Here is a 27,584-nt window from a genome sequence, read left to right as displayed (position 1 = left end):
TCTACAGAACTCAACCACTCCGTTTTCCATCCATTCTCTGGACATTACTTGAATGGTTTTCGCAATTAACATGGTGGCGTAAACAACTCCAAAACATCTCAACCAATCTCCAACTAAACAAGCTTCTTGACCAAGAAGCAGATTTGTTTACTTCAGTTTTCATCATTCACATACCATATTTTCAACACCCAGCCACTAGAGACTACTGGACACAAGACATGGTATATAAATGGAAAACATTCCCACATCCATTTCCTCTTAACCATGATCCGACCATTATCTCGGCCCTGAAAGCCTACCTTCTAGAACTCAATAACACCCAACCGGTCCTAACAAACATTTGCCACACATCCATAGGACCATCTCACTCACTTGAGGTTCTACCACGATCCCAAGAAAATACTCCAGGATCAAGCTCAAGTCCGAGGGGTATTCTTGTCAGAGAAGAATGCCCTGATTACACGAATATTCTTTTTCAAGATGCTCAAGACCCTTGGGAAGACTTTCACTCACTTCTCCCATCTCAAGAGTCTCTATGTTTACCTACTGAACGGATCTCTTAGCCAGTCACGACTGCCGCAGAAAAAGATGAGCTTGATGAAGATTGGATAACCTACCGACAAATTTACAAAGCTCGAAAGCAATATGAGAAAGAGACAAGAGACATATCTCCATCCAGATTTCCCTCTACTTCATAAAGCTTCTAGTTTTTTCACATGGCTACAGTAGCTTTCCATGGATTTCGGCTTTAATAAAAGTTGACAGGGGTCCTGTCCTGTCTAAAGTGTGTTTTTATATTTTTCACGTTTGAACTTTTTTTATGCTTTCTCTTTATGTATTTTGTCATTTGCTATCAAAGATAAGGGTCCTGTCTTATCTTTTGGTTTCTAAAGCTCTAACTAAGAGCCCTCAAGCCCTTGTATTAGGCAGAACATCTTCACTAAACATTTGAATATTTGTTCATAACCTTCTGATGTCTTTTTAAACTCTCTTCTTCTTTTAGGAAGCAAGTTAACACTTAAGCCATTATTCTAAGAGCGTTTCATCTCTATCTCTATACTGAGTATGCTCTGCACTTGCCTTCAAGTAAGGATCCTGTCCATCAGAAACGTCCTGATTTATTTTCAAACCAGTTTTCCAAAACTATTCACTCACAACGTTCACCCTCATCAAGCGTTTAGAGAATGACTTGTCCTTGGGTGGGATCATGGGCAGTGGTTTTCTCCCACTGGTTTGATATCTAAAGGATTAGGGTATATCGGCTGAAAACCCAAACTTGCGGACTACTGGTCCAAAGAACAATTTTAACTGTTGTAGTTCTGGTCTAACAATGCCATGTACTCTGACCCCGACTGTGAGAAGGCACAACAACATATAGAAAAGAAGATTGAACAATATAGTACTCAAGCCAATAAAGGATGTAAGCAAATGGTTTTTCAGCTTGGAGATTGGTTTTAAGTACACGTGAGAAATGAGAGGTTCCCAGCACAAAGATGTTCCAAGTTGCTTCTAATAGGGGACGATCCTTTTATAGTGGTTGTATGGACTAATGACAATGTAGACAATACGGATCTTCCCGGTGAGTATAATGTGAATGCAAATTTTAATGTTTCTGACCTTTGTTCATTCAATGTAGGTGAAGATTCAAGGCGAAATCTTTTTGAGGAGAGAAGGAATGATGTGAACCTTCAAGGGAATACTATTAAAGCTTAAAATGATTATTTGCACATTCATGGAAGCCCAATTATAAGAGCTAGAGCAAAAAAGATGTAAGCTGCTTTAATTGGGTTAATTGAGAAAATGTGGACTGAAAAGCAATTCAAAATGCAAAATATGATAAATTGGCCTTGGAGAGAAGACAAGGTATTGTGAGCATTATTCAAGCTATCGGACAACCAAATATACAATTTGGGTCAAATGAATATATGGCGAGAATAAAAATGAGTTGGGTTTATTGTTCTCTAGAAGACATTAGAACCAATTTATTGCAGCTTGTTCAGGCTTAGGAATTTTTACCCTCCCTTTGTTTATTCAACTTCATTTACTTGCTATGTTTCAAGTTTGTCAATGTGTTAGGTAAGTCTATCATCAATTATGGTTGGCTAGCATTAAGGTTGTCCATGACTAGCATTAATAATGATGGGTTCGGAAAGATTTTTGAAGCATCCTTTGACAAACCTATGCTAGGAGGGTTGTTCCAATGATTCCAATATATATTTTTAGAATCTTGGGTATGTAAATGATAATTTTGGAGATTAATGTTATTTGAATTTAAAAGATAATTTTTTTCTTTGGTTTTTTTAGGACTGGTGAGCATATCAAGAATTTGCATTCTTGTGGTGTTCTAAACTTGACTTATCACTCACTTTCTCATCTTAAACATTAGGTTGAGGTTTTTTATTGGGTTTAAAATTGTTTATAACTTTCTTAGACAATTGAAACTTTAAATTAAATGTAGGTCTCGGAGTTTTACTATAGGGTTCGCATGACAACCGCTCTATCAACTAAGTTAAAGTCAACTTGTCGTTAGCTTGTACAAATAGTCATTGTATATATTTAAAAAGTTATGAAATGTCTAAATTCAATGCGTATCCACTACCCAAACAAGAGTTAGGCTTGATTAGCTTAAAAGCATAAGGCCAATTTGGTGAGCAGAGGATTGATAGTTAGCTTCTTGGTGACTACTGCTTCTTATGATTAGCTAGTTAGCTTTAATGGGTGCAATATAGAACAAGTCAAAATTGTATTCCGACGCATCAGCCCTCAAACAAGTCATATTAGCAATGTAAAATCACTAAAGAACATGGCAAGGGATGATTGGTCAATATCTATTATAAATAGGATGCTATGGTTCCGTTTGTAACATACGGAAATAATTGAATGAAATATCAAATAGGCTCATTTTGTTTTACATCGTTATGTTTCTTTTATTACTACTTCCCTAATACTTCTTGCATCTATATTTACATAAACAAATTTATTTCAATATCATTACATGATTTTCTTTTTTTTTCTTTTTTTCAGAGAATCATTACGTGAATTGATATCCGATGGAGTGAGGAATTTAGATTTCAACATTAAATGTTACTAGAGCCATAAAAAATTCTTAAAATCTATTCAGAGCCTCGAACCAAATTTTTTCTTTTACTAGATAAAGTCATTAGGTCATTAGATTTGTTTGTTTAGATCTGGTGATAGTGTTATATTGTGTTGTATTTATAGATAATTGGGTAATTTTCTATTTTTGATTGGAATTTTGTTTCCACCTAAAGTAATTTATCATAGATCTATTTGTTGGCACTGTTGTGTTGTATTAATGAGTATGTATTGCGATGATTTAAAAACTACAGGAATCAAAATCTCAAATTCTTCTTATAACCTCAAACCAAATTTTTTTTCTAGTCCAAGTATGGCTCGTAATAATCTATCTTCTCAGGCATACGATGATTCTTTCGCCACCTGATGTTGATTCAATAAAGTCATTGGGTAATAGATTAATTTTGACTCCATCTAAAGTCAATGGGTCATAGATCTGTTTGTTAATAGTGTTGTGTTATATTAGTGACTACATGTTAGTATATTACGATGATTTTCATTTGTAGTAGTTTAGATAGATTGTTAGGCTAGATACAAAAATTTCCTCTTTAAGTAATAACAATGAGATTCTCCATAGAATAGTTAGGTTTCCAAAAGAAAATGTAGAGCTTTGCTTTTACAATTATGGTTTGGATGTCTAGTTGTCCAGGTGGTGATGATAATATCTTATACCTAAACGTGGCTAACTTTTTCTAAGAAATTAGGAAGAGGTCCAAAATATGTCATTGAAAGGCTCTATTAAGACAAAGATGAGCTGTCAAAAATGTAAAATAAAAACCAGTTAGCTTCGAGTTCGAGTAACATTTCACCCTAACCACTACTTATCCTCTGATTCTTCAACATCAGTTGGTTTGGACCTCCAATCGTCTTGTAATATGAGCTAATAACTATATCACTAATAACCAACTCATTACTTCATATTATTTAAGTCTAAATAACCACCACAACTTGTCTTCTGATTCTTCAACAACAGTCGGTTTGGACCTCCACTTGTCCTGTATTATGAACTAATAACTATATCACCAATAACCAACTCATTGCTTTGTAGTATCTAAATCCAAAGAACCAGTCTGATCATAGAAAAGATTATTTTCAATCGAACCAAGCTATTATTTCTATAAAGTGCCGGTTGCAACTCAAAACACTAGTACTTTGGGTAAAAGGAACTATTCTACTTATAAATACACGTGAAATAACTAATGTAGGACATAAGAAATCTTCTCTTAGACAAAGCCACCGGCAATGAAGAAGTTGACACACTTGAGTTGCTCTACCATCATATTTTACCTATTAGAGTTTAGCTCTGATACCACTTGTTATAGGGGAGATAAACCTAATATATCTATGTATTCAACTCAAAAGACTAGATCAAATAGATATAAAGTGGATCTTATTTGGCTAAGAATTGAAACAAAATTAGAATGAATTGGTTCATGACATGTTCAACCAAATACAAATTAAACTATAAAACCAAATTGATTTGAACTAAAATAAATCAGTTCAATTTGGATCGGATGATCAGTGGTTTGGTTTGGTTAGACACTTCATGCATCTTGTACTCTAAGACAAAGCTTCAAGTACCAACGTATGTAATCAATTTCATTTTTGGAGATGCATCAAAGCAAATGATACTTAACAAAATTAAAGTAATAAGAAAATTTTGTAATGATGAACACTTCGTCAATATTCCTTGATGAGATTAAAGATAAAACTATCACAAGCACATGGGATGAGGCATATTCAGATCTTATTCAAGTTTCCGTCGGACCCGTTACAAGAGCTCGAGCAAAGAAATTCAAAGAAGCGGTTAATGGATTGATTCAAGTAACTTGGGCTCAATGGATTGATTCAAGTAACTTGGGCTCAATCAAATTCGTGGAGACCCATTGAAGGAATCGCACATGATAAATGTATGATTCAGGCTCTTGAAGTTTCCAAAAAGTCACTTCCATGAAATATGGTATTGGCTTGCACATTATGGAAGAAAAATATATTATTTTCCTTTTCCAGATACTTTCCTATTTCTTGAGGAGGCTATTAGGGAAATAAATCAGTTATTTCTATTTTAATTGCCTAGTTTTCATTTAATTGATGTAATGCATTTAAGCTAATTAGGATCCTGATTTGATTTATATTGTTTCCTATTTACTTAGATTAGGATTCTGATTTGGTTTACATTATTTCCTATTTACTTAGATTAGGATTCTGATTTGGTTTAAACGCTTTCCTATTTACTTAGATTAGGATTCTGATTTGATTTAGATTCTTTCATATTAGGAAAAATTCAGATTCATGTTTGATTTTTAGGTTAGGATTTATTTCCAAAAATTCTTGTAACAAACCGTATATAAAGTACTTGTATTAAATAAACATGAAAGAAGTTTTTTTGATGCAATTGGTGAGAGAGTTAATTCTCTTTGGTTCTTTACAAACTCTTTGAACTTATCGGATTTCCGTGGCATTTAGCTCTTGACTTATCAATCAGACCATCCATAGATGATTGTGGCTTCTTTACATACCAAGGTTCGTGCTTTCAATAAGTATTGGGTCGAGGTTCCATTCCATTCCTGATTTAGATTCGATCTTAGGAACTAAATTAATTAGAGTCGCGTCAGTTCTTGACGAGGTTCATATCACTTGGTATCAGAGCCTAGGCTCCAAGGTCAGATCCATTTATCTTTGTTGTTTTTCATTCTTGTTTGAATTTTTCATCCTTGTTCTAGTATCTATTAGAAAAAATGTGTCGTGAACAATGTTTTCATGAACAGTATTTGCGTGAACAACGTAACATGAACAGTTTCGAGTAAACAGTGTCGCGTGAATAGTATTTTAGGGTTTCCTTTTAAAATCAATTTTGCATCTTTGTGGTTTAATTCTCCTTAAATCCACAAGTTTTACCTATTCATTTTCCTTAAAAAAAAGAATCTTAGAAACCTGCCTTAAGGTCAAATTTTAAGAAGACCTTAGCATTTTGGATTTGAACAAATAAGGATTGGATTTTTGGCAAAGGGAACTTATCGTCTCTAAAATCTTTCAATTTTTTTTTCATTATTTGTGTCTTGGAAGTCTAAAACAAGTCTTACCCCATCGGTGAAAATTTTGCCAAAAATCAAAACTAGACTTTCGTACACATTGCCTTCTTACTCTTGAAATTAAATTCTCCTTAGTTGTCATCTTTGTGAAATCCTGCTGAAATCTTGATATTGGTTTGATTAGTTTGATAAGAACTGAGTGAGGATTACTAAGAGTGGAAAAAGGCAAGAGAGTGTGAGCGTATTAGAGGGTAAAAGCCTATAATTTGAGTGAAACACGAGTGGAATTGAGTGAGTCATTTTTCGTACACATTGCCCAAAATCAAAACTCGACTTTTGTACACATTGCCTTCTTACTCTTGAAATTAAATTCTCCTTAGTTGTCATCTTTGTGAATTGCTGCTGAAATCTTGATATTGGTTTGATTAGTTTGATAAGAACTGAATGAGGATTACTAAGAGTGGAAAAAGGCAAGAGAGTGTGAGCGTATTAGAGGGTAAAAGCCTATAATTTGAGTGAAACACGAGTGGAATTGAGTGAGTCATTTTTCTTGAGTGAAACACGTAAGGGAGTAAAGTGAGGTCCTTCCACATTATTTCCAACGTTCTTTTGCAGATAATAGCTATGTCTCACAACCTAGAACGAAACATAAATGAAGAGGATCAATCCGCAACTACTCAGAATTTACAAATTCAAGCATTGATGGGGGAGATGAAAAGGATGATGAGGGCTGAATTAGAGCTCATCCACGAGCATTTGGATAAAGTGGAGAACACACGTGCATGGCAGCCACAATTTATTCCCCAAGCACATAGGGCAGAAAGAGCTCCGACTAGAGGAGAGATTGATGACTATTATAGGGATGGGTATGATGAAGGAGATGACTCAGTGGGTAGCTATAGGAGAGATGGACAACGTAGGAGAGCTAGGAATAGAGATGATGGATTAAGTGGCATAAAGATGAAGATTCCATCTTTTCAAGGAAAATCCGACCCAGAAGCATATCTTGAATGGGAGAAGAAAATGGAGTTCATATTTGACTGCCACAATTATTCAAAGGCAAAAAAAGTAAAATTGGCTGTGATTTAGTTTTCTGACTATATTATTACTTGGTGGGATCCGTTTGTTATAAGCAGGAGGAGTTTTGTACCTAACCAATTGAGACATGGAATGAAATGAAATCATTGATGAGAAGGCGTTTTGTACCTAACCACTATTATCGAGACTTGTATAAAAAATTACAACGTCTTACACAGAGTAGCCGAAGCATTGAGGATTATTATAAAGAAATGGAGATTGCCATGATTAGAGTAAATGTGGAGGAGGATAGAGAAGCTACCATGGCACGATTCTTAAATGGACATAATCGGGAGATTGCAGATGAGGTTGAGTTGCAATATTATATGGAGATTAAGCAGCATCTCAAGAGGAGGGGTAACATTCGTGCAGCCCTAAGCTCGAGTTCCACTCCTTGGAAGCCGAGCTATGTGAAACGAGATAAGAGGCCACAAGCATCTACTACACCTAAACTAAGATCCAAGCCCTCCAAGCACAATACACAAGGTAACACCGTGACTCCTACTATTAGAAATCGTGACATTAAGTGTTTTAAATGTCGAGGCAGGGGCATATCACAAGTGAATTTGTGAATAAAAGAGTTATGGTATTGCAGGACAACGGTGAGATTGTAATTGAAGATGAGATGGAAGAGAATGAGATACCACCATTAGAGGATGTCGAAGATGAAGAGTATATGGGCCCTGGGGAATTGACTTTAGTAGCGAGGAGAGCTTTGAGTGTGCAAGTACAGGAAGACGAAGCAGCGCAACGGGAAAAATTTTTCCATACTAGGTGCTATGGTCAAGACAAAGTATGTAGTATGATTATTGACAGAGGAAGTTGTACTAATGTTGCTAATACTATCATGGTAGAGAAGTTAGGGCTTCCGACACTTAAACAACCACGGTCATACAAACTACAGTGGTTAAATGACAGTGGAGAGGTGAAAGTGAACAAGCAGGTACTAGTGAATTTTCAGATTGGCAAGTATGAAGATAAGGTGCTTTGTGATGTAGTGCCAATGTAGGTTAGACACTTGTTACTTGGGCAACCTTGGCAATTTGACAAACATGTGAAACATGATGGCTTCACCAACAAATATTCATTTGTATTTAATCAACGCAGTATCACTCTTGTTCCATTGACACCAAAGCAGGTTTATGGAGACTAAGTGAGCCTACAGAGAGAGAGTGGGGAAAAGAAAAAGGGAGAAAAAGATAGTGAAATTCAAAAAGAGGCCGAGGAAAATGTGAGAGAAAAACCAATGAAAAATACGGCCATTGAGCGAAAATTATATGGAAAATAAAATAATTTCTACGCGAGAGCGAGTGAGATAAAAAAAAGCATTGATTTCACATCAGCCGGTGATTGTACTTTTGTACAAAGAGACATTTTTAAACACTAACGAATTTGACCCTACTTTACCTAGTTCTATTATTTCTCTTTTGCAGGAGTATGAGGATCTCTTTCCTAAGGAAACACCACATGGTTTACCTCTAATTCGAGGGATTGAGCATCAGATTAATTTTGTGCTCGGTGTAGCCATTCTAAATAGGCCAGCCTATAGGAGCAATCCGGAGGAGACCAAGGAACTTCAAAGCCAGGTTAATGAATTGATGGAAAAAGGGTACATGAGAGAAACCATGAGTCCATGTGCAGTTCCCGTTTTATTAGTTCCTAAGAAGGATGGGACATGGAGGATGTGTGTTGACTGTTGAGCCATCAACAACATAACGGTAAAGTATCGACATCCCATTCCTAGTCTAGATGACATGCTTGATGAATTACATGGGTCTTGTGTATTTTCCAAAATTGATTTAAAAAGTGGATATCATCATATTAGAATGAAAGAAGGAGATGAATGAAAAACTGTTTTTAAAACAAAATATGGTTTGTATGAATGGTTAGTCATGCCTTTTGGTCTAACTAATGCCCCGAGCACTTTTATGAGACTTATGAATTATGTCTTGCGAGCTTTTATTGGCAAGTTTGTTGTTGTTTATTTTGATGATATCCTCATTTATAACAAAAACATAAACGATTATGAAGTACATTTGAAATATGTTTTAGATGTGCTTAGAAAAAAAAAGTTGTTTGCTAACCTGAAGAAGTGTACTTTTTGCACCGACAAACTTGTGTTTCTAGGATTTGTTGTGAGTGCACAGGTATATAGGTTGATGAGTAAATAGTACGTGCAATCCAAGAGTGGCCGAGTCCCACAAGTGTAAGTAATGTGAGAAACTTTCATGGGCTTGCTAGTTTCTATCGACGATTTGTGAAAGACTTTAGCACATTAGCCGCACCGCTTACTGAAGTAATAAAAAAAATGTTGGATTCAAGTGGGGAGAAGTGCAAGAGAAGGCATTTCAAATAATCAAGCAAAAGCTGACCAATGCTCCTTTATTGTCTTTGCCTAACTTTAATAAAACATTTGAAATTGAATGCGATGCCTCAGGTATTGGTATTGGCGCAATCCTAATGCAGTAAGAACGACCAATTGCTTACTTTAGTGAAAAGTTGAGTGGGGTAGCCTTAAACTACTTTACTTACAATAAGGAGTTGTATGAGTTGTTTCGAACGTTAGAAACGTGGTAGCACCACCGATGGCCTAAGGAGTTCGTGATTCACACCGATCAAGAGTCCTTGAAACACCTTAAAGACCAACACAAGCTTAACAAGAGACATGCTCATTGGGTAGAATTCATTGAGATATTTCCATATGTCATTGGTAAACATTGTTGCAGATGCGCTTTCCTGCAAGTATGTCTTAATCTCAACACTTAATGCTAAACTACTTAGTTTTGAATATATTAAGGAACATATTAAAAAATATCTATGAAATTAGGCTTTTCTTCTTTGATCAAAATTCCAAAAGGAGGAGGATTACTAGATGATGGTGACCTGGTGGTTGGGACCTTTATAAGTTCATGTTGTGGTCCAAGGGAGATGTGTTGGATGTTAGTAAGAGAGGACTGGACATTGTTCAGTTCAAAGAGGTATTGTTTCAGGGCAGAGACAAGGTTTGGGTCATGATCCAGGGGAAAATTATGAGGAACAGTCTTCCATTCATAAGCTTGGTCCTAAGTCCAAAAGAGTTTGGTAACTGGACGTTGGAAATAAGGACGATGGACAATGAAGATTGAGGTAAACTGTTCTTCTTCTTGGTCAGGGAGGAGATTGATATGATGATGCTTGATGATGAAATCAAGTTGTTTTCTCCACCAGGAGAGAGGAGAGAACCATTAAAAAAGAGTCCATGTGAGAGAGTGAGCCTGGGTTGGATATGTGAGACACCGAAACAATGGATATATAGGAAAGACTAATTTGATGGCATCTAAGACAGTGAGACACCATAGATACCACAATTTGTCTTCTGTGACATCCCTGGAAGGATTGATTGTTAGGCCTATAAAGAAGAGGTGATCCGGATGAAAGCTTAGGAATCCAGTTATCTGGGTGTGATAGATATTCATAAAATATCGAAAAACAAACGTCTTTGCAAAATCTTGGATCTGATAAGGACTGGAGAAAGTGAGATTGCAAGGAAGAGATTTTTTTGTCAAAGCTGTGTTGGGAAGAGAAAAAGCCATGAATATGATTGGGATGACTGGGATTGAAGGAAAAGAGACTCTTAGGAATGAAGATGAAGGTCTGGACAAGAGATCAGGGATGAGGTTCTGGTCTCCTTTTATATGCTGGATTGTGAAGTCATACTTTGAGAACCAAGTCTTGAGTCGAAGGAGGTGCTTGTTTGGAAGGACCTTATTTTTGAATTCAAGGATTTTTGGAAAAGAAGAATTGTCTAATCTGACAAGGAAATTATGGCCAATAAGATGAAATTTAAATTTTTGAATTCCATATTTAACGACTAGGATTTCTTTGTAGATCACATGGTAGTGTTTTTCTGACTCCTTGAATTGTCCGCTTGCATGAGCACAGTAAGATTCTTTACCATCATGTTTTTATAAAAGAATGGCCCCCCAGTATTCATCACTCGCATCAGTCTGCAGAATTCGTTGAACATCAGTGGGAATTCTCAAAGGAGGAGTATGCTGGGTGATGTTTTTGAGATGTTGGATGGCAGCAGTTTAAGAGGGGCCCTAAAGTGGGGCTAATTTTCTGAGCATCTTTGAAGCTGGCTGGTATGAACTGCGACATGTGGAAAGAATTCTCGACGCTAATTAATAATACCAAGGAATTGTTGAATCTGCTTTTTTGACAAATGTTCATCTGGGAAATGAATGAATTCCTGGGCTATGTGTGGTCCAGGACTATAGTATTTTGGTCTAGGATACTCTTTTTGTCAGACAACATTATGCCATATGTTTCCACTATCTCAAGAAAGTTAGAAAGTAATTGTTGATGGGAATCATGATCTTTGGAGAATAATAGCACGTCATCTATATAGATAAGTGCATGATGAAGGATTGGTTCAAAGATCTTGATCATGGCCTTTTGGAAAATGGAGGGGGCTACCTTAAGGCCAAATGACATTACTTTCCATTTTTAGTGGGCATTTGGTATGCAAAAGGTTGTTTGAAGTCTGTCATCAAGGTGGATTCCTAATTGCCAGAAACCTGCTTTAAGGTCGAATTTTGCGAAGACCTTAGTATTTTGGATATGGACAAATAAGGATTGGATTTTTGGCAAAGGGAACTTATTGTCTCTGAGAAAACAGTTGAGAGGCTGGTAATCAATAACAAGACGTTTTTTGCCTCTAACTATTTCAGGCATTTTTTCCACATAAAAGGCTTGACAAGCCTATTCTGAATCAATGGGCTCAATAAGGCCTTGTTTTAGCAACTGGAAACATTCTTCTTGGGCTAGTTTCAGGTCAAATGGAGTCATTCCTAGATGGGTAGCCTTGCTTGGGTTAATGTCTTCGTTAAGCTTAAAAGGGAGCTTAATGAAGAAGTTTTCATTTTTCCAGAGAGGGGCAGGATGTAGAAATTGACTATGACTTTATGGACAGTGAATAAGGAAACAGGATTTGAGAGGATCATATGAAGGAGGAGAGTTTGAGATGGAGAACAATTTCAGGGAATCTGTATAAGGTTGAAACATCTGTTTATAACGGATTCCTGAAGTTGTTATATGAAGTTTTTTAACTAGGTGAAGGACATCAAACCCGATTAAAAGGTCTTTGTCAGGAAGATTGGACCCAACAAGCTTGGTCCAAAGGACACATCTTGGAAAGAATTGAATACCAATGAGTTTTTTGGTAATCAAATCTGTATGAAACAATTCTCCATTGGCAGTCTTGAAATATTCTGTATATTTTTCCCAAAAATGGGATGGAATGATTGAAGGGTTAAGCATACTTGATAACTCTATGAAATGAGAGTTATTGTTGTGCAAATTTTAATGTACTCGCAAGCGCACGAATCTATTGTAGTATAGACTAATGGTGACGAGTGTCGATCCCACGAGGAGGTGGATTTTAATTATATATAGAATTAATTTTGTAAATGGGTAGTTGGATTTATGGTGGAAATGATTTGGAATATGCTAATACTTAAATTAAAATGGCGAGAATAAATTCTAAAATTGGAATTGCAATGGAGAGAATAAATTGAAGAGAAAATCTATTAAATTGACGTACTTGGGTATCTGGATCCGTATCAACATGCATCATGGGCTAAATAATCCGTATTAATGCCAATTAAATCATGATGGGGGAATCCACACCTCATGAACCATGCTTTAATCAATATGGTGCTAAGGGCTTATCGTGCCAAATAATAATAACCTTGTACTAGAGGGCCGGTGAAACTAAGGCGGTACTAGACAAGAATATTATTATTTGTCGACGAGAAGTCAAAACATCCACAAAAACTAGAGGGGAAGAGAAAATAAATTTACCAAATTAAGCCCATGACACATGTTGAGACTTTACCTTCAACCCAAGCTTGAAAGAAAATTAGCCACTCATAATTGAACTAGGGGCAAAATGGAAATTTATTAAAATACGAAGAAAATACAAGATGGAGAAGGAATTACAGAAAATGGAGTCCAAAAATGGATTTAGAGATATCAAATTAGGGGGGGAGACCCCCTTTTTATAGATACATGGAGTAAATTATGGCCATCGGATTAAAAACAGTTTGGACGCTCAGGATTGCGCCACGTCATCAGTCAACAGTCCACGGTTTGACCACGTGGATGAACAGTAACACAGTTTGACTCGGATGAACAGTAACGCGGTTTGACTCGGATGAACAGTAATGCGGTTTGGTTGAAAATAATCCTGTGTGATGCATGTACCGTTCGCGAGATTTTTCATCCACTGATATGCTACCACGTCACCATCAACAATACATAAGAATTTTAGCCCAACAGGATCGTGACACCTCATCAGTCAATGCCACATCATCGGTCAATGCCACGTCATCGATCCGTCTATGTGAACAGTGTTGTGAACAGTAACGTAGTTAGTACCGTACACGTGAATAGTACCGTACATATGAATAGTGCCATTTTTCCTTTTATGCTCCTCCTAAGATTTTCGACCGTCCTGAGTTCAAAAGTGATGTCCGTTTTGCCGTCTGATCTCTCCTTTATTGTGAAATGACTATAATGCTCCTAAAATACATAAAATACTTAATTAAAATAAAACACATGTAATTAAATCACAAGAAGGTTAAATACATAAAAGTAAGGGTTGTTAGTAAGACTTGAAATGTAAAATGACGGTTTTCTCCTTTATAAATATGCATTTTCTAACACTCAACACACCCCCCAACCAGCTTATTGCTAGTCCCTAGCAAATAAAGCGATAACAAAATTCAAATTCAAAATGATTTTTTTTTTGAAACACTCGTATTTATTCAATCAAATTAATGATAGCAATCAAATAAAAGTATAAGCATTATCTCCAGTCTAAAGCAACATCACACCCACATCAACCATCCACATGAATTAGCCCAGTAGATTTTGTTATAGCTACTTTCAAGAATGACATGTCAAACCCCAAAATCTCACTGGAAGTAGTGACACTCTCACAAATAAATTAAACCCAATAAAAATAGTCACTCCAATTAATGGTAATTGAGAGAGAAAATAATAAAGAAGTGATATCACATGCTCTCACCAAGATGAAATAAATATGCCCTCAGCTTAGAAATAATACAATCTCAAGTCAAATAAAATGTTAGTCAACCCACTTTATTTATCTTTTTTTCTTTTTAATTATGCATCACTACATCTTTTTTAGCCCATATAACTAGCTTCTACTTCGGACTATAATTCCCTAAAATCAAGAAGGACTTTTATTAGGACGTAACGTAGGCTAGGGACATGGTTAACAAAGAAGGAAAATAAGGAAAACAAAGTGTATGTTTGAGAAAAATGCAGAGAATTTTTTTTTTTTGGAAGTTGCAAGGTGGATTTCACCTATTATTGTTATTTTTATTCTTTTGAAACAACAACTTTTGTTTTGTTTTTTTTTCTCTTTTTTTTTTGCTTTTATTTGGCACAACTTCACTGAACAAAATAATTATTTACATTTTTCTCAAACATAAATAGGTGATAGACCTTATAAGACATCGGGTAATACTCCAAATTGGAGTGGGTCAAGATGATAAGTTGACAAAGAAAAGGTTTTTTTTTTTTTTTTTTAAAGGCTCAAAAGGGTTAACTATGGATATATCACAAAAGGGATGGCTAAAAAGGCTCAAACGGGACAAAGATGGCCTTTCCATCGTCTTTTAGGGCTCTAAATAATCATCCATATCTACTAGTTAGATGGGCCTCCCAATGTAGCAACACATTTTTTTTTTAAGGGTTAACTCAAAAGAAATCTAAAGATCGTATATAAAATAATAAACTGTTAAGCTAAAGCACACAAACAGAAAAATAATAAAATAATAATAATGCTACTGTTACCATCATTATTTGGACGCTCCAACACAAAGGTCCAGGGGTCTGGCTCCGGTCTATAAGCTTGTAACAGATCAAGTAGCTCATTAGCAGTGTGAGCACAAATAAAGAGTTTTTTCACATTAGCAGGAATGAAATAGTTTTTTATTGCATGGTTAAGAAATGCGATAAAGCCATCATAAAAGTTATTGACATTTAACAAACCGATGGGTTTCTGGTGGATGTGGAGATGGGCCCAAGATGCTAGTGTGATAAGTGCCTCTAGTGTTGCAAGATCTCCTGGAAGGAAAATAAAAGCATCAGCATGATTAAGCATTTCAGTTATTCTTTCTTGCATACCTGAGACAACTAACTCTTCTCCAATTGATGAGTCAGACGAACTGCCCAACGGTTTTAGGACTCTTGGGATGATGCCTAACACTTGACTTCCTTTGACAAAAGCTGCTTCAGAGACCATTTTTGATAACCCTCGGTTACCTCCTCCATACACCAAGTGTAATTTTCTCGCTGCTATGCTTCGACCAAGATCTATGGCTGCCTCAACGAACTCTTTATGTTTGCCATATGTAAATCCAGAAAGTACACAAATGTTCTTGAATTGTCTATTGGGAGTAGCTGACATTGTGATACTTCTCAAAAACAATTTGTGAGTGCTTGACAAAAAAGAAATCACATTTAAGAGTCTCAGTGATAGTGGGTCATGGTTGTGTATGAGGTAATATGTCAGTGTCAAATAACGCGTAAAGCACGTGGCTCGCAAGTCAAAAAGAAAACAGTAAAAAGGAAAAAGCAAACAGTAATAAAATTATTAAAGACAATAATGCAAACAATAAGACAATAGTGAAATAAAATAACAATAAAGTAAAAGGATATTTACAGGTAGTTGCGACTGTGGCTCACATCTTCCTCTGGTTTTACGTCCAAAAATGGCTTGAACGCCCTCTATGGGTCGAGGATAGGCTTCCTATCCAGTTTTCTTATAAACTGACAAACAGGGTCGTTTATAGTCAGATTCCCGAGACTATATCGTGCATGCTCTTTCTGGAATAATGGCCATAACTGGAGAATCGCTCCTTGCACATATCCACTGGGATGCGTTTCAAGAGACAAAAGGATATCATCCAATGACTCCTTATTCAAGCCATCCCTAATGAATTGAATCTTATCTTCCCTGTTATCAGACATCATTCCTAAAGAACATGGGTTTTTATTGCAACTCATTCTGGCACACTTATGACAAGCAACAGAAATTCTTCGAGCTCGTCGTTTTCTTGCATAATTTCCTTTACCACAACCAGGCATGTATGCAATAAATTTTGGAGGTAACTCACCTGCCGATCGTACTTTAGCCTCGATTAACCAACGGATGTCAGCAGGTATGTTATTCCTCATGAATAATCGCATGCGTTCGGACCGAGCTTTATAGATCGTAAGGAGGGCATTCTGAGGAAGTGAAGGGAATCGCTTGTGAAGCTTCGCTAGAATCTTGTTTCTGTCCATACCTTCGCCTCAGAATATCAGTTATTCTGGGAAACTGAAGTAACCGACTTGATTGTCACGGAGTACCGTTATCCGCCACTTCACCGGGGTAACAAACTAAAGCACACAAACAGAAAAACAAATTAAAACACACAAAGAAAATTAAAATCGTCCTCTTATTGAATTTACCTCAAGCTCCAACTGGATGTCGTAGACACTTCTCTCAATGTCTCTGAGTTGGCTTTCTAAACCCTCAACATAGGCTACTAACTCTAGTGGTTGTAGAGCCCAAATGCGATGTGTTTTACAAAATTGAATCTGCCTGTTGAGATGAGTTTTGACACGTTGAAGTGGTTTAAGAATGTTCAGGAGGAACGGTCTAAGTAAGGTACTCATGGTTAAAAACGATAAAAGAAAACTTAATGGTAAAATAAATACACTTATGCAAAAACAATTTCAATTAGCAAGAGAATAATAATAAAAAGAACGAAAGAAAAATCAAATCAACGAAAAGAAAAAAAATCAATTCAAATTTGGTGGGTCACTCAAATTTATTTCGGTGTTTTCTCCATGTGATTGGTATTCTAGATATGGCTTTAATCTTTGACCATTAACTTTAAACGTGACACCGTTCTTTGGGTCCTTAATTTCAATTGCCCCATGTGGAAAAACAGTATGTACAATAAAGGGACCAGACCAACGAGAGCGTAACTTACCTGGGAATAGGTGCAAGCGAGAATTGAATAAAAGCACTTTCTGTCCTGGAGTGAACGATTTTCTCATAATTTGCTTATCATGGAAGACTTTCATTCGTTGCTTGTAAATCTTGGCATTTTCGTATGCATCATTGCGAATTTCTTCAAGTTCTGCCAGCTGTAATCTTCTTTCTGAGCTGGCTTGCTGCATGTCAAAATTGAATTTCTTGATGGCCCAATATGCACGATGCTCGAGTTCCACAGGTAGGTGGCAAGCTTTTCCATATACTAGCCTGTAGGGTGACATCCCAATCGGGGTCTTGAAAGCCGTTCTATATGCCCATAAGGCATCCTCAAGTCTTAATGACCAATCTTTTCTGTCCGGCCTCATCGTTTTTTCTAATATGTGCTTTATTTCTCGATTGGATATCTCAACTTGGCCACTGGTTTGCAGATGATACGGAGTCGCCACTTTGTGTGTGATTGAATACTTTGTCAAAAGAGCTTTGAATGCTTTGTTACAAAAGTGGGCACCACCATCACTGATTATTGCTCGAGGGAATCCAAAGCGCGACACAATGTTGCTTTTAAAAAATCCTATCACCACCTTGTGATCATTGGTCCTACATGGAATTGCTTCTACCCATTTTGATACGTAGTCAACAGCAACCAATATGTATTGATAGCCAAAAGACGGGGGAAAGGGTCCCATGAAGTCGATACCCCATACATTAAAAATCTTAACCACTAAAATTGGATTTAGTGGCATCATATTCCTTCGCGTAATGCTCCCCATTCGTTGACACCTATCACATGAAGAACAGAAAGTGTAAGCGTCTCGAAATATAGTTGGTCAATATAAACCACATTGTAAAACTTTAGTTGCTATTTTCTTAGCACTGAAATGGCCTCTACAAGCTTGTTCATGGCAGAATGAAAGAATATTCTAAATTTCACTTTCTGGGACACATCGTCTAACAATTTGCTCTGCACAATACTTGAACAAATACGGGTCATCCCAAAAGAAATTCTTTATTTCTGCAAAGAATTTAGCCTTGTCTTGCTTGGTCCAATGCTCTGGAAGTTTACCTGTAACAAGATAATCAACTATATCAGCATACCAAGGTAATACTTCCACACTCATTAATTGTTCATCTGAAAATGACTCATTTAATGGTAATGGTTCTATAATTGTGTCAAAATGGAGACGAGAGAGATGGTCCGCCACAACATTTTCTGTCCCTTTCTTATATTTGAATTCCAAGTCAAATTCCTGCAAAAGTAACACCCAACGAATTAGTCTAGCATTTATATCTTTCTTTGTGAGAAGATATTTAAGAGCAGCATGATCTGTGAACACGATTATTTTACAACCAATGAGATAAGATCGAAATTTTTCCAATGCAAACACTACTGCTAGCATTTCTTTTTCAGTAGTTGAATAGTTCAACTGTGCATCATTCAATGTCATACTAGCATAATAAATAACATGGGGAATTCGATCAACTCTTTGTCCTAATATTGCTCCTACTGCATAATCAGATGCATCACATTGAGTTCAAATGGTAAGCTCCAGTTCGGGGCCTGAATGATGGGTGATGATGTCAACAACTGTTTTAATTTTTCAAACGCCATAAGACATGAATCATTAAAGATAAAAGGTACATCCTTAGCAAGTAAATTGCATAAGGGTCTAGAAACTTTGCTAAAATCTTTAATGAAACGTCTATAGAAACCAGCATGCCCAAGGAAAGATCTTACTTCTCTGACTGTTTTGGGTGGAGGAAGATTATAAATGAGATCCACCTTGGCTTTGTCAACCTCAATACCTTTGCTCGAAATGATGTGACCGAGAACAATACCTTGTTTTATCATAAAATGACATTTCTCCCAATTTAAGACCAAATTCTTCTCGATACATCTCTGCAGAACTAGTGTTAGATGATGTAAACATTAATCAAACGAATCACCAAAGACAGAAAAATCATCCATAAAGACTTCAAGGAATCGTTCAACCATATCAGAAAAAATGCTCAACATGCATCGTTGAAATGTAGCAGGTGCATTACATAAACCAAATGGCATTCTCCTATATGCAAATGTGCCAAAAGGGCAAGTGAAAGTAGTTTTCTCTTGATCTTTTGGTGCTATGGGAATCTGATTATATCCTGAGTAGCCATCTAGAAAGTAATAAAATTCATGTCCTGCTAATCTATCAAGCATTTGATCAATAAATGGTAAAGGAAAATGGTCTTTACGTGTGACAGAATTCAACTTTCTATAATCAATGCATACACGCCATCCTGTAGTCACTCTAGTGGGTATCAATTCATTATCAGCATTGGTAACTATTGTGACTCCTGACTTTTTGGGGACGACTTGTACAGGACTGACCCATGAACTATCAGAAATTGGGTAAATGATACCAGCATCTAATAGCTTAAGGACTTCTGTTCTAACAACTTCTTTCATATTAGGATTTAACCGACGTTGCATTTCCCTAGTAGATTTAGCATTTTCCTAGTAGATTTAGCATTTTCATCAAGGTGAATGTAATGCATGCAGTCTAATGGGTTTATACCTTTGATGTCTGCTATGGTCCATCCTAATGCCCCTTTATGCTCTTTTAAAACATCCAACAACTTACCTTTTTGTTTGTCATTGAGGGATGATGAGATGATTACCGGCAGAGTACTTTTTTCTCCCAAAAATGCATATTCCAGAGTGTTGGGTAATGGTTTGAGCTCGAGTTTCGGTGGTGATTCTGATGATGGGATGAGTTTCTTCTCTGATGGTGCTAGTTGTTCAACTCTTGACTTCCATTTATTAGTGTCCATGGATGGTGCTGAGTCAAGCAGGGCGTTGACCTCATCGACCGATCTGTCAATATCAAAATCCAAACCAAAGTGAGTTAAACATGTTTGTAAAGGATCATCACTAAGGTTTGAAACAAAAGTATCATCAACTAATGCTTCAATTAAATCCACATCAACAATTCCATCATCTGCACTGTGAGGTTGTTTGGCAATGTTGAAGATGTTAAGCTCCATAGTCATGTTGCCGAAGGACAACTGCATATTTCTGGTCCTGCATTGAATGTGAGCATCCGCAGTTGCCAAGAAAGGTCGGCCTAGAATAATGAGGATGTGCTTCCTTGAATCCTGTATTGGTTGAGTGTCAATTACAATGAAATCAACAGGAAAATAAAAATTGTCTACCTGGATAAGCACGTCCTCCACAATACCACGAGGTATTTTCGTGGACCGATCTGCAAGCTGTAACACCACTGGAGTTGGGTGTAATTCTCCCAGTCCAAGTTTCACGAATACAGAGTAAGGCAAAAGATTTACACTAGCTCCTAAATCCAACAAAGCATTCTCAATTGTGTGGTTCCCTATACTACATGAGATAGTGGGGGAGCCTGGGTCTTTGCATTTTAAAGGAATTTTATGTTGGAGGATAGAACTAACGTTTTCTGTTAAAAATGCCTTCTTTTGAACATGCATATTTCTTTTTTTAGTACAAAAGTCTTTAAGAAACTTAGCATAAGATGGAACTTGTTTTATAGCATCAAGCAAAGGAATGTTAACACTTACCTATTTGAAGATTTCAAGAATCTCACCTGTGGATTTTTCCTTTTTTCCTTTCGCTAACCTCTGAGGAAATGGAGCTTTCGGAACGTATTCTCGTGGGTTGGTTTCTTCTTTCTCCTCCGGTGATGATTCCTCAACATTCATAGGTACAATTTGATTTTTTTTTGTCACCGGCATCTCCACTTTGTTGTCGACTTCTTTTCCTTTTCGCAAGGTCATTACTGCTTTGACTTCTCCATGCTGCTGTAGTGAACTGGTACTTGCTTCATGCACTCCTTTAGGGTTAGGCATTGGTTGACTTGGAAATTTACCTTTCTCAACGGTCATTGCCAAGGTCTGAACTGAAGAAGCAAGTTGTCCCACTATCTTCTCAAGGCTTGAAACTGATTGGGCTTGTGAATTGAAGCCTGCTCTTAACTCATTTCGTAGTCCATCAATGGTGCGGTTCTGTTGCTCAATCGTGGAGTGAGTAACATTCTTGAAATTCTGAAATGCATCCTCCCATGGTCTGGGCTGAGTGTAGTTTTGGTTCTGGTTCTGATTGTATGGTCTAAATGGTGGCTGAGATGCTTGAGGAATTTGCGGAATTGGTTGCATTGGTGGAGCTGGAGCTGCTGGTCTATTTTGTTGGAATCCTTGAGACCATGAAAAATTGGGGTGGTCTCTCCATCCAGGATTATATGTGTTGGAGTATGGGTTGTAATTCGATGGTTTTCTTATTAAACCTATGGCATTGGCTTGATCTGAGTATGAGTCATGGTCATGTGATTCTGTTGATTTAGCAGTCGATAACGATGCTATTTGTCGAGCAAGACTTTCAACCATCTCCTTGACTTCTTTGACTTCCGAAGTTGACTCGCCAATTTGAACCTCATTTACTCCCTTAATTCTTCTAGTATTCCTGAGTGATCGACTCTGTTGTTGGGAATTATCTGCTTGTCGCTGGAAAAATTCCCAAATCTCTGATGCACTTTTTGACATTAGCTCTCCTCCACTTGTTGCCATTAGCCATTCTTGCACATTTGGTAGTAATCCCTCCAAAAAGTATTGGCATTGGTGCCATTTCTCGTACCCATGATGTGGACACTTCAAGAGTAGCCCATTGAATCACTCCCATGTTTCGAAAAATTGCTCGTCTTCTCTCTGTGTAAACTCTGAAATTTCCCTGCGAATAGCATTGGTTTTATGCACTGGGAAATATTTATTCAAAAATTTAGTTACCATTTGTTCCCATGATGCAATGCTATTGGCAAGCAATGTATTAAGCCATGAACGAGCTCTATCCTTTAAAGAAAATGGGAATAATATGAGTTTAACATCATCGTCTGAAAAATTTTCATATTTAAAAGTTTGACAAATGGCATGAAAATCATTCAGATGATTATATGGGTCCTCATTTTCTAAGCCATAGAATGTGGGGAGACAATTTAGCACACTAGGTTTTAGTTCAAAACTTCTAGCAGCTACATTTGGGTATCTTATGCATGATGTGCTCAAATTAGCTAAGGGACTAAAATAGTCCTTAAATGACCTCTCTTGTGGTGCTTGTAAATCCATTCCAAATTTATTTTTAATGTGCTTTTGTGTGCGAAGTGTTTTTTCTAATTCAAGGTCTATAGGTTCAAGATTAGGTAATAATGACCTACGACCATGCATGCAAAACAAATAAAATAAAAATAAAGACGGGAATAAAACAAATAAAAATAAAGAAAAGGGAGAAATTATGATACTAACCTTATTGCGCTATTACAACCTTTCTATAAAAATACACAAAAATAAATACGTCAAATAAATTAACTAAAAATTAAATTAATTAAATAAAAAAAATTGCAAAGAAAAATAAATTGAAAATTAAATCACAGATTTTTAAAGAAGAGAAAAAGAAAGAAATACTAACCTTTAAATGTAGATTCACTTTTTTTTCTTTTTTTTTAATTAAAAAAAATAGAATAAAAGAAATAAAAGAAATTATTAAAAAAAAATTAATTCTATGAATTAAAATTACTTACCTCCCCGGCAACGGCGCCAAAAACTTGTTGTGTAAATTTTAATGTACTCGCAAGCGCACGAATCTATTGTAGTATAGACTAATGGTGACGAGTGTCGATCCCACGAGGAGGTGGATTTTAATTATATATAGAATTAATTTTGTAAATGGGTAGTTGGATTTATGGTGGAAATGATTTGGAATATGCTAATACTTAAATTAAAATGGCGAGAATAAATTCTAAAATTGGAATTGCAATGGAGAGAATAAATTGAAGAGAAAATCTATTAAATTGACGTACTTGGGTATCTGGATCCGTATCAACATGCATCATGGGCTAAATAATCCGTATTAATGCCAATTAAATCATGATGGGGGAATCCACACCTCATGAACCACGCTCTAATCAATATGGTGCTAAGGGCTTATCGTGCCAAATAATAATAACCTTGTACTAGAGGGCCGGTGAAACCAAGGCGGTACTAGACAAGAATATTATTATTTGTCGACGAGAAGTCAAAACATCCACAAAAACTAGAGGGGAAGAGAAAATAAATTTACCAAATTAAGCCTATGACACATGTTGAGACTTCACCTTCAACCCAAGCTTGAAAGAAAATTAGCCACTCATAATTGAACTAGGGGCAAAATGGGAATTTATTAAAATACGAAGAAAATACAAGATGGAGAAGGAATTACAGAAAATGGAGTCCAAAAATGGATTCAGAGATATCAAATTAGGGGGGGGCGGCCCCTTTTTTATAGATACATGGAGTAAATTATGGCCATCGGATTAAAAACAGTTTGGACGCTCAGGATTGCGCCACGTCATCAGTCAACAGTCCACGGTTTGACCACGTGGATGAACAGTAACACTGTTTGACTCGGATGAACAGTAACGCGGTTTGACTCGGATGAACAGTAACGCGGTTTGACTCGGATGAACAGTAACGCTGTTTGGTTGAAAATAATCTTGTGTGATGCATGTACCGTTCGCGAGATTTTCATCCACTGATATGCTGCCACGTCACCATCAACAATACATAAGAATTTTAGCCCAACAGGATCGTGACACCTCATCAGTCAATGCCACATCATCGGTCAATGCCACGTCATTGATCCGTCTATGTGAACAGTGTTGTGAACAGTAACGTAGTTAGTACCGTACACGTGAATAGTACCGTACATATGAATAGTGCCATTTTTCCTTTTATGCTCCTTCTAAGGTTTTCGACCGTCCTGAGTTCAAAAGTGATGTCCGTTTTGCCGTCTGATCTCTCCTTTATTGTGAAATGACTATAATGCCCCTAAAATACATAAAATACTTAATTAAAATAAAACACATGTAATTAAATCACAAGAAGGTTAAATACATAAAAGTAAGGGTTGTTAGGAAGACTTGAAATGTAAAATGACGGTTTTCTCCTTTATAAATATTCATTTTCTAACACTCAACAGTTATCATGGCACTTTTAGACTTAAATCAATACTACTTAGAGAGTAAATTATGTGTTTCTATTGCATTTTTGTTACATTTTTTTATAAATAATCATTTTAGTCAATCTTAATAAGTTTTGCTCGATTTAAAGTAATTTGTGCTCAAATTGTGTGCATGATTGTAGGTTTTCAGAAGCTTATAATTCATGGAAGGAATGTTGATGTAATAGGCTTGCAAAAATGAGGAAGAACCTAACTACAAAAAAATTGAAACAAATCTGGAACAATACAGTTGTTGTAGCTGTTACTGTAGCAATATTGCTGTAGTCGTTGCTGTAGCAATCCTGGAACAACAACATAGAAAATTCTGCGCAGGATAACTACAGAATTGCGATCTACAATTTCCTAATCTGACTTATGCGCACCCCTAGGCTTCCGTTTACCCTAATTTTCAACTATAAAATAAGCACACATCATAAGGAATAAGGAGAGTCATCACCCAAGGAGAAAAACACAAAGAAACAAAAGAAAAACAAGATTGAAGAGAGAGATTAAGGGCTGCACAAGAGAATTTGCATAAATCAATTGGGAGCTCAATCCTTCTTATTCTTCTCTTGTTTTAGTGTTTTCTATTTATTCATGGGGATGTGTTTCATGGCTGAAACTTTGTTCTTTATTTTTCTTTTGCAAACCATGAACTAAATTTATTTGTGGTTGAGTGATAAACAATCTTGATGGTTTATTGACTGAATATATGTGTTGCTGAATGTTTGTTGTAGCAGTTTGTTTTGATAGTATTTATTTTTATTCATTATTTTGATTGATCACCCATTTAATGATACAAGTTAGGAGAGAGCCGCAAAAGGACCTGTCTTAGTGGAACATATCAGAGCAATACTTGGTTTTAGATTGAGTTTCCTGGATTGAGTTTAACTTATTCCAAAAGGGCCATGCTTAATCTAAAATTAGTAATGAACTGGACATAGGGATTCACCTTGTAGGGTAAATAGAACCTAAGCATGAAATGCTATATCTTATGTTGGCATAACAACTGATCACTGTTAGGTTGCATATAGATATAAGATATCCAACATGCGACGGTTGAGGATACATAAGGATTCTGCCTAGTGCTGTAGCAAATACTGCAGCAACCGAGCCAACCATTAGAAAATAGTCAAGACTATTAGGAGAGTTTTACTCAACTACTATATATTCCCATTAGTTTTATCCTTGAGCTTGACATGATAGTTTACTTTGTTGCATTTTATTTATTGCGTTTTTATTTTAATTAGTACATTAGTTTCATTAATTGTTTATTTTATTTTAGCACAAAATCTGCACTGTTAAGATTGTTGTAGCAAATCTGATAACATCAATCCCTGTGGAGACGATCTTGAATACTCATTACTTTATTACTTGTTGTGTACACTTGTATATTGACACCAATAGCATTAGTATTTATACACCAACAAGTTTTTGGCGCCGTTGCCGGGGATTGATTGTTCATTATGATTTGTGAAATTAGTTTTAACGGTGCTAATATTTTATTTTATTTTAATTTGTTTATTTTGTTGACATAGATGATCTAGCAACCCTTGCATGCGCAAATATAAATCTGTTGACTTCCAGTTTGATCCAGAAATTGAAAGAATTACAAGGAGATTGAGAAGAGAGCATCGGGAATTACAAGCTGCTGTAGCAATTGATGATTTGCAAGGTTTGAGAAACTTGAATCGTAGAGAGGGGATACAACCAGTCAATGTACATGAAGGTCTGAATGGACATTGTGTTCAAAGGCAACCAGGGAACAACAACATTATTCACATGGCGAGTGATAGAGATAGAGCCATTCGAGACTACGTAGTGTTGACTCCTCAATCCATACATCCGGGAATAGTTAGACCAGACGTTCAAGCTGACAATTTTGAGCTCAAACCAGTGATGTTTCAGATGCTACAAACAGTGGGATAATTTAATGGACTGCCATCAGAAGATCCTCATCTACATCTTAAGCTATTTTTGGAAGTGAGTGATGCTTTTAAGATTGTTGGAGCATCGCAGGAAGCATTGAGACTCAGACTTTTCCCATTTTCTTTGAGCGATCGAGCAAGAGCATGGTTGAATTCTCTACCACCAGATTCTATCACTACATCGAATGACTTGGCTGATAAATTTTTGATGAAATACTTCCCGCCAACCAAGAATGCAAAATTGAGGAATGAGATTACATTTTTCCATCAACTTGAAGATGAGAGCTTGTATGATGCATGAGAAAGATTTAAGAAGTTACTTAGAAGATTTCCTCATCATGGTATTCCTTGTTGCATACAGTTGGAAACTTTCTATAATGGTCTCAACCAAAGCACTGGATTGATGGTGGACGCTTCAGCAAATGGGGCCTTGTTATCTAAGTCTTACGATGAGGCTTATGAAATTTTGGAGAGGATAGCCAACAATAACTATTAGTGCCCATCAACCAGACAAGCTGCAGTAAGAGGAACAGCAGGAGTCCATAACGTAGATGCCTTGACATCATTGTCAGCCCAAGTAACTGAAGGACAACATTTGTCCATGAGGTTCCTAAAAACGCAATTTTTGTGCAATAAAATTAAAACGGATGGCGGAAGCTCTAGAAACCTCGGATAGGCTTCATTCAAAAATGAAAATCAAGAGGAAAGATTGAAGTTTAATTACTTCACTTGTAGTTTCAAAAATGACTTTGTGAAGTAGGAGAAAATGACTGAAAACAGCAAGTTACGAACACTGTCCAGAAAATAAACCTCTGCACGAACAGCTTCTGTTTTGCCACGATTTGAGATCCTTAAAACACCCCAATTGTGATGCCTCTAGTTAGTCCACACTTAGAAATGTTCTAGGAGTTCATAGGATTTGGAATCACGAAATTTCGTTTAGAAATGAGAGAGATAATGAAGAAACATGAATGCTAGTTCATGATGATTCATTCCACCAAATAAAGCCATCATTATCTTCAATAATGGCACCAAACATTATCATGTGCTAGACCCACCAACTAAGCTATTATTTATTGAATGTGATCTTATCACTTCAATAATTTATTTAATCAAATAAATAAATAGCTAAATTAATTAATTTTGTCTTTAATTAATTAATCTCATTTTGATCAAATCAAATGGTTAAATGTGGGCTTCTTTTGTGACATGTTCTAATGCTTTCTCTTAATCCATATTAGGTCCAATAAAAGCCCAAAATTCTAAATCCAAAATTGGTCTAGAAGTCCATAATCATATATGAACCAGAACATGTCCAAAATGGTCATTTTACGTGCTTGATATTATACATAATGTTT

At 36.3% G+C, this 27,584-nt stretch overlaps 2 non-coding genes across 2 annotated transcripts; one reads left to right on the top strand and one right to left on the bottom strand.

Moving 5' to 3' along the window:
• The first annotated feature begins 21,901 nt into the window (after positions 1 to 21,901).
• On the top strand, positions 21,902 to 22,005 carry LOC127903607 (small nucleolar RNA R71). Its single transcript, XR_008056316.1, has one exon. It is a non-coding gene; the product is annotated as a small nucleolar RNA R71 (small nucleolar RNA).
• Positions 22,006 to 26,464: 4,459 nt separating this feature from the next.
• LOC112495870 (small nucleolar RNA R71) lies at positions 26,465 to 26,571 on the bottom strand. The gene has a single exon (XR_003062250.1). It is a non-coding gene; the product is annotated as a small nucleolar RNA R71 (small nucleolar RNA).
• Between the last annotated feature and the right edge of the window lie 1,013 nt (positions 26,572 to 27,584).

Source organism: Citrus sinensis, chromosome 6 (genome assembly GCF_022201045.2).
Source record: "Citrus sinensis cultivar Valencia sweet orange chromosome 6, DVS_A1.0, whole genome shotgun sequence".
Taxonomy (NCBI): Eukaryota; Viridiplantae; Streptophyta; class Magnoliopsida; order Sapindales; family Rutaceae; genus Citrus; species Citrus sinensis.
Note: the sequence above shows the minus strand (reverse complement) of the source record. Positions and strands in the feature narration are given on the sequence as shown.